Raw genomic sequence first — 8,264 nt, forward strand, 5'->3', positions numbered from 1 at the left:
TGGCTAACTTCAGTGGTCTGAATTTGATTATACTCAACACATGGAAAACAATCAAAGTAGCATATGGGAATTTCAGTGTATCTATAGTAAAAGCAATGAGAGCTAAACACACCTATACACCTGTTCACAATTGAAAAATTCAGACAAGCACTTCCATTAAAAAGATCACTAAATTGGCAGCCTAATAGTTAAGTAGGGATCACAGTTTCATTATCATCCCTTCTAATTCAGTTTTGTCGCTCAACAAACCCATTGTGATAGGTAAGAAAAGCACACAATTCTGATAGCCTTGGGTGATTGTAAAAGAGGTGCTCAACTTTTATGTAACTGGGGAGATACTTGAGAAAAGTCACCAAATGAAGCTTTGAAAAATACAAGATGGTACACAGCAAGATGTCTTCAAATAATAAAATGGTTAAAAAAGAGAGAGGAGGTAACATAATGAACCTCCAAGACTTGTGACAAAATTACATTCCTTAGTTACAAATCAATAACTTTAAATTCAATTGGAAGACCAATGTCAAAAAAGTAATAGTGCTTACCTCACAGTAACATCTTAAGGTTCTTACCTTCTTGGAGTTGAAATATTAGGCAAGAGAGAAAAAAACAAAATGATACTGAAAGTACATATTTTTGGGCATTGGTGTTTGGTTTTTATTATAAAATTATCAAAAAGGAGAAATGATATAGCACGACTAATACAAATACAAAGTGACCTAAAATTATTGCATTCAAAAAATCACTACACATGATCAGTGAATGGTGTGTTGGAGCTGGTCCACTTTTCTACTTTATATTGCAATATTTGTCTTCCCCTTATCATAGCTTGTAAAAAATAACATAAAATGATAAATTGAGTCGGGCACGATGGCGCACACTTTTTAATCCTAGCATTCGACAGGCTTGAGACCGGATGATCGTGATTCGTGGACAGCCTCAGCTACTTAGTGAGGCCCTTTGCAACTCAGTGAGACCCAGTTTCAAAATAAAGAATAAAAAAAACAGGGTAGAGGGTGTAGCTCGGAGGTTGAATGTCCCTGGGTTCCATTCCCACACCCACAAGAGAGAGAGAGAGAGAGAGAGAGAGAGAGAGAGAGAGAGAGAGAGAGAGAGAGAGAAAGAAAACGCTTTGTCTGAATTAAACTTCTTCTTTGTGCTTACTAAAAATATAGTTAACTTACTTTGGGGATTCTATTGCTAGGTTATTGAGTATTTTGTAAATGCAGTATCAAAGTCTCTTCTTTTAAAACAATTTTTTAATTTTTTAAATTAAACCCAGGGACATTTGACCTTTGAGCTACAGTGCCTGCCCAATTTTTTATTCTTTATTTTGAAACAGGGTCTCACTAAGTTGCAGAGGGCCTAAGTAGCTGAGACTGTTTGCAAGCCACGATCCTCAGGTCTCAGCCTCCCAAATGCTTGGATTACTAGCATGCACCACCATCTAAAATTTTATTTTTTATCTAGCATTTAGTTATCATTTTGGAAAAAGTAAATAACTATAAGAAACACATTGCTTGCATACTTAACAATTATCTTTACCTCAGGGTAGAGAGGACTACTTTTTCTTCCTGTATACAAAGATGGATTTAGCCTCTCATTTGTATGCAGCTCGTGGTTGAAATTGTTGTAAGAAAGCTTTTAAGAAAGTCACAAAGTCAATACCATGAACTAAAAATGCAAGGCTGTTTGAAGATTCTTGATGAACAGTTGATATATACTGGGGAGAGTTCATGTGGATAGACCAAACATGTTTTAATCCATGTAGTGGACAATTCTGAAAGATGGGTTTTTTTTAAGTTTTTAGAACAGGCAGTAGAGTATTAGCTTGGTTCTAAAGAAATAGAAGTCAATTATGACGAATAAGTCATTTTTGATCTCCTCTTACATAAGAACCAGTTATGAACTTCCGGATCAAAGAGAGTATCCTGCAGTAGTTCATGGACTACCGACGCCTGCCAGCTGGTTTGGAGTTCTGTGTTCTAATCTATTTCCCCAGTCCTGGATATGTGTACCAACGGCTACCTACCTACTCAGTAGCTAAATCGTTATTCCTATTCTCAGCAAAATTACTCTCTGGAATCATGAAAGGCCATCAGTAAGATGCTTCTACCCCATCCTTTGACAGATGCGACCCATAGTGGCAAGCCAGATGACCAACAGCGACTGTTCACTGGCCTTGGACTTTGGCCATTTGCTTCCACCAGTTACTTTAAATCGTGAATGATATTAGATACATTGATGAACATAAAGTTAGACTATGCTGATAGCGCCTCCTTTAAATTAAACTTAGTCATTTAAGAAAGATGGAGATTCCCATATACCATACACCATTTATGAAACAGCTTCTCTAAGCATCTCAGGAGTGCTCAAGAGTGCATCTATTTTGGGAGCACTATAAACAATCTAAGAACACAGCCTACTGTGAGTCATTCTGTTATCTACCAAATCCTACCCCCAGGGAATTGTCTGTGATGGCCCCCCTCCATTTCCTCACATGTAGTCATTGGACATCAGGGTGAAAAAGGAACTTCAGAATCATATGACTTCATCTAGTGCCAACATTTCTCTTGATTTTAACCCCTCCTTTTAGTCCCTTTTTTTGTTGTTGTTGTTTCCTACTTCCCCAAACCGCATGGACTTCCTAAAGAGACTGCAATTTCCAGTTCCTTTAGGATGGCCAGTTTGTATGCCATACTTTTCACAGCTGGATATGCCTAACACACACACACACACACACACACACACACACACACACACACACACAATATTCAACTCAAACTTTCTAATGATTCTGCTTGCTTTAAGAATCAACACCATAAGGTTCTCTGGAGCAAGCTCACCAAGTGCTGTGTGCACATATGTCCTTATCACTCTGAACTAAGTTATTATAGAAAACTTCAATGCACCAATAAAAGTGTATTTTAAAAAAAGAATCAACACCAGCTCTCCTGCTGTGCCCTGCAGCACATGCCCTCCTTCCTCCAGAGGTGCCAGGATGCTTTGCTTCTTGCTCCTGCACCCACTGAACTCATCTTCTCCCGAGTGGTCTAGAATACCACAAAGATTGAATGGAAGCCAACCTCTATGGTTTTTTACTTCAGTATTGTTGTTGTTTCTGCAACCTTTATGGTAACTCTACTTATATATTTTAAATTTCTTATTTTTTGCTGTGGCAACATACACATAACATTTGCTGTCTTAACCCTTTCAGAGTGTACAGTTCAGTGGTACTGAATACATCTGTAATGTTGTGCAGCCACCACTGCTATCCATTGTTAATCTTGTGAAGCCCGTGAAGCCCAAACTTTGCTCATTAAATTGCTCTTCTTGCCCCAGATCCTGGCAACCACTAGTCTGTTCTCAATCTCTATGGTTTTGACTACTGTGGCTCATAGAAGTGGGATGGTGCAGTTGTGTGGGGTGGGTGGCGTCGCGTGGCATGGGGTGTGTGTCTGTGTGACTACCTCATGTCAAGTAGCATGATGTTCTCAAGGGCATCATGTTGTAGTCCATCACAATTCCCTTCCATTTTTGAGGATAATATTACACTATACTTTAAGGATAATAAATACTCTGTTTTGATTATCTGTTCATCTTGGATAGACAATGCTCCCTTTAATCGGGATACATTAACCCCTTCCTCTCCTATGCATCAGTGCTGTTTGGGTTCACATCACACTTGATATTTATGGTTCTTTTAGGACAATGGTGTTTTGTGCTTTTTGGCTTCTTTACAGTAATTTTTTTCTTTTTCACAATTACAGTTTTATTCTCATAAAAATGGACACTTACTTTCTGACAGTTAAACAAACAAAAGCAAAGCGAAGCAAAATACAAAAACAAAAGTTCTAAATCAAAAGAAAACTCTGACTACAATATGGCAAAACCATTTCTAAAAAATTATTGGTGCATTGTAATCACACATCTTAATGAGGTGCAAGATAGTAGAGGTACACATGTACATATCACACATTTGGCCCTTCCCCAGTTCCCACCCCATTTCCTCCCTCTGCCCTCCTTCTTCAGTTCATTTGTTTAGTGACTGACTTTGATGTGTGTGTGAATGTACACCATACGCATTAGGGTGCTTCCCTCTAAATATTCCAACTGTGTGTTCTTTGCCTTACCGAGACATAAAGAAGAAATTTTGTCCACTGTGTACCAAGCTCTGTCCCTAGCTCATAGGACCACTTTTAAGCTCGTGGTGAATACATTTTATTTTTCTCCAGCATTTGAAAAGTGCATTTTCTTCCTTACTAGAATGTAGACAAGACATTTTGTCTAACTTGTTTCCCTCTTTGTGCTTAGCTCATAGGTCATAGCGACCTGGGTTTGCTCCATGGTGATTCTAGATTACCCTGATTAAAAGAGAACTATTTCTTAATATATATTTATTTCCATTGATTTTATACTTAAAAATTTGCTGTTGTTCTTTTAGCAAGTTCCTTAATAAATTTACCCCCAAATGATATAAGGTGGTAAAGATTTTATTATATCAAAGAAAGAAGCATACCCATGCATGTTCCTTTGGCTTTTTTTTTTTTTAGGAATAAAAACAGAATAACCATATATTTTCTTATGATGTCCCTATGTATTTCTTTATGATTTATTTGTGCCTAAATATTCTGAAAAGTCTAGACAGTTTCTCAATGAACAAATCTTAGGATGACCTTTGCCAAATTGAGTAGTTTGAACAAGATGTTAAGTTCACTCCAGTCCTAAAATGGTTTGACTCTGTCATTTAATCCCCAACTATCATTCATTTGAATTCTCTAGAATATTATGTATAAGATATATCTGAAAAGTTACCATCTCATTGGCCAATTAAATATTTAAAATGCTCTTAAAGTTCTAGGTCCAAGCAAGAATGTTAGAACAAAAAGCAATATTAAATCTTAATCATCAAGAAAGAAGGGGGCTAAAAATCTCAAAGTCGTAATGGGCCCCTCAGAAAAAACTATAATTCAAGGTCAGCCAGAAAATGCAGTGTAAATAGAGGTTCTTTGGAAGTTGCCTACTTTTTAACTTAGAAATTTTTGTATAAATTACTAGACAAATAGTTTATGTAGTATTATAACTTTACTGTAATATATAAAATTAACTTATAAAATACATTATCCACTTATTGTAAGCCATGTAAGAAAATATTTTCCTCTTATAAAAAGAAGCCATATAACATAGACAAAAAAAAGAAATCTGGCTTTAGAAGAAACAGAAGAACCCAAGTATGAAGCTGCTCTTGCTAGGTATATCATTTTTTCTCTCAGTTCTCTTTCAAAATCTTGAAAATGAGTCGTTTAGTATCACCTGTTGACATTTATGAATAATATGTTGGTGTTCAGCCTGGATTCCACAAAGCCATCTTCTTGCATCTGTTCAGTGGATTCCTGATGCCAGGTTTCCTTAGACCTTCTCTAAAAACTTCATGTGTGCTTAATTGTAAATATCAGGCACCAATGCAATGTTTGGAAAAATAGTTATGCGGATACAAAAAACTTTAAAAATGATCAATATAATATAGATTAAATAGAAAGAAGCATGCACTCATAGCTTCCATTGTTAGAGAAAATTTATGCTAAACCTAGCAAATAATAAAAGTATGATCCCCTTGTTACTCAACAGTAACCTCCCAGGTGACCTGAACAGTGTCCAACAGAGGTGACATCTCATGGGGAATGAAGCCCCCTCCACCGTGGAGCCAGTATTGCAACCTGAGACTTTATATAGTATTTAAATTTCCTTGTTCAATATGTGCCTATTGAATTAGGTTATTAGAGAACTGGGCATTGAGAATCCTATGAAGAATAGTATATGCTTTAAAGTATAAGACTATGCCAACAGACATCTTGAATTATTTATGTTAAAAATGAATTCTCATGGCCTTTGAAAGCACAAAGGAACTTGCACAGCAAGTGATAGCATTTAACTTGATCAAGGCATTTTAAGATTTTTTAAAATAAAATAAAAAGCCCACACAGTATCTGGAAGCCTAAGACTTATAGAGTACCTCACTTATGTCTAGACCAACAACCTAGTACTTAATTATTATGAAAAAACTAGGGTGATAGGAATGCATTTTTAAATTATACAGAGTTCTAAGATGAAATGTTTGCATTATAAAAGGCTTACAGTTCGTGCATTGGAACTACTTTTGGAATGTACACTCTTCTAATGACCTTATATTCTGTTATATGGAACTCTTCATTGAAGCAATCCTGTATTTCAAGGTAATTCTTTGAATTTCATGCGAACAGAATAGAATTTAACCGAGCAAGCTTCTAACCAGGAGTTAATTAGGAGTGTTTTCCAGGATTTACAAATAATTAAGTCCATTGGAATGCAACAATTATAATATCATTGTTGACTATCTCATTTTAAGATTAATCAAGCATCAGCATTGGGCTCTTAGAAGAAATACTAAGTAATAGAGCATTCTATCATTGCACTGGTGTGACTGCTGATGAAAGAACTGGTGGTTCAATTCTCTTGTGGAATTAAATATGTCAAAACAACTTATACACAGTGGAGCTTATTCTGCATAAAAGCCAAAAAACTTGAAAAACTTAAAAGACAAACATTCATGGCGTGGAAACACAGTAGTACAAGTGAGATAATTTAAAACATTGCTAGAAAACCATTTGAATTTTCTTAGACCAGCCAATTTGAATGGCTGTATCCAGGGTGATAATCAAAATACTGAAGAGCCAGCATGGCAGACAATGACCAGGCCCCACAGGTCATGCTGTGCGTTGCGTCTATGGCCGGCATACACACTCCTTCATACTGCAAGGTTGTGGGGCACAGGGAGATTAAAAAGCAGAGAAGCAGAATCAAGCATCCCAACGAATCCAAGGATAGTATCCTAGCTCCGAACTCCCAATCTGGAGATAAAACCAAAGCATTTATTCCCTTTTCAAAAGCCACTAAGCTGACACTAATAACCACAGGGTGAAATTCACTGGAGTAGCTCCCCTATTTTAACTTAACTCACATTGAATAGTAGAGGGAATGAGTTCTTTTTCAAGTAAAGATTTCTCTCATCCAGTGGCTTTATGTGTGTCCACTTGAGCAAGACCAAATGTATACATCACCATAAAAATCATGCCTGTGTAAACAGTAATTTGTAGGTATTATCTAGTCAAATTCATCCAAATCAATTGCCTCTTTGTAGTTTAGGCACTCTAGAAATTGGCAGTGTCTTGTATTTGTCATGAGAGTAGATACATGACCCTTTGCAGGTGTTTTGAAAACGATGTTCATTTAAATGTGTCTGTAGTAGTTATGCTGATAGTTAATGTGGCTTTCTCAGAATGCCAAGACAACAGTGTGTTTCATATTTTGAACAAGCTTTCATCTTTATCTAAGACACATGATGAATTCTCTGAAAGCAGGTGTAAAACAGGTGCACTGAGATATCTACACTTGCACACGCAAACATGGGCAAGCTCACACCTGCACACTCACATGCAGATGAAAATGTTTCTTTTATCAAAGTTCAGAATGATTTAAAATATTGTAGGGGGTGTGTGTGTGTGTGTGTGTGTGTGTGTGTGTGTGTGTGTGTGTTTCTAGTTAACGCTGAACCAATGTGACATTCCGAACTTCAAGTTCAGGCACTGGGGGTGGAAGACAGGTTGAATTATATTATTGCCAATACTGTTTTCCAAATGCCCACTGAACTCTGTTGGTTTTGTTTTATGTTAACCTAGTTTGTTAAACATCTATTTCCAGTCTGATATATCTAGAGCATTATTAATGGTGATGCGACATTTTATATGTCAGGCTCTTGAAATGATTTAGGTAAAAGACATTCATTTCCTCTGTTTCAACTAAAATGATAAATTCCTATGTTACATCTGTGCTTGAGGAAACATCACCAGTGTCATTTCATTTATATAAATACTTGTCAGGTGACCGCCTAATTTTACAGGCATTTGAACCCTATCCAAGCATCCCAAGGCTGGGGTATTTGCAAGTGCCTTTGTATTTTGGTCTGTGACATCAAACAATCCCCCACTATACATGCACACACCATACCAGAACCACACCACACCACACATCCAAGCAGTTTGAATGTTATCACATCAAAGGGAAAGATGCCATTGTCTGCAAACTGTCTTAGTTCTGTCAGAATAAATCAATTATAGGACAAAATTAACTTGACATCGTTTCTCCCAAATGACACCCTCCACCCCCCATTTCCTTCTCAGAAATGTAAATATATAGTATATAATATATTTTTTTTTGTTTGGTGAAAAGAT

General features: G+C 36.6%; 1 protein-coding gene across 2 annotated transcripts in view; it reads left to right on the plus strand.

The window, feature by feature from the left end:
* TRPS1 (transcriptional repressor GATA binding 1) overlaps window positions 1-8,264 on the plus strand; it is a gene marked incomplete at both ends in the record, with an annotated part of 199,864 nt that overhangs the window by 152,194 nt on the left and 39,406 nt on the right. The gene's annotated exons all lie outside the window — the stretch shown is intronic.

Source organism: Muscardinus avellanarius (assembly GCF_963383645.1).
Source record: "Muscardinus avellanarius genome assembly, chromosome: 4".
Taxonomy (NCBI): Eukaryota; Metazoa; Chordata; class Mammalia; order Rodentia; family Gliridae; genus Muscardinus; species Muscardinus avellanarius.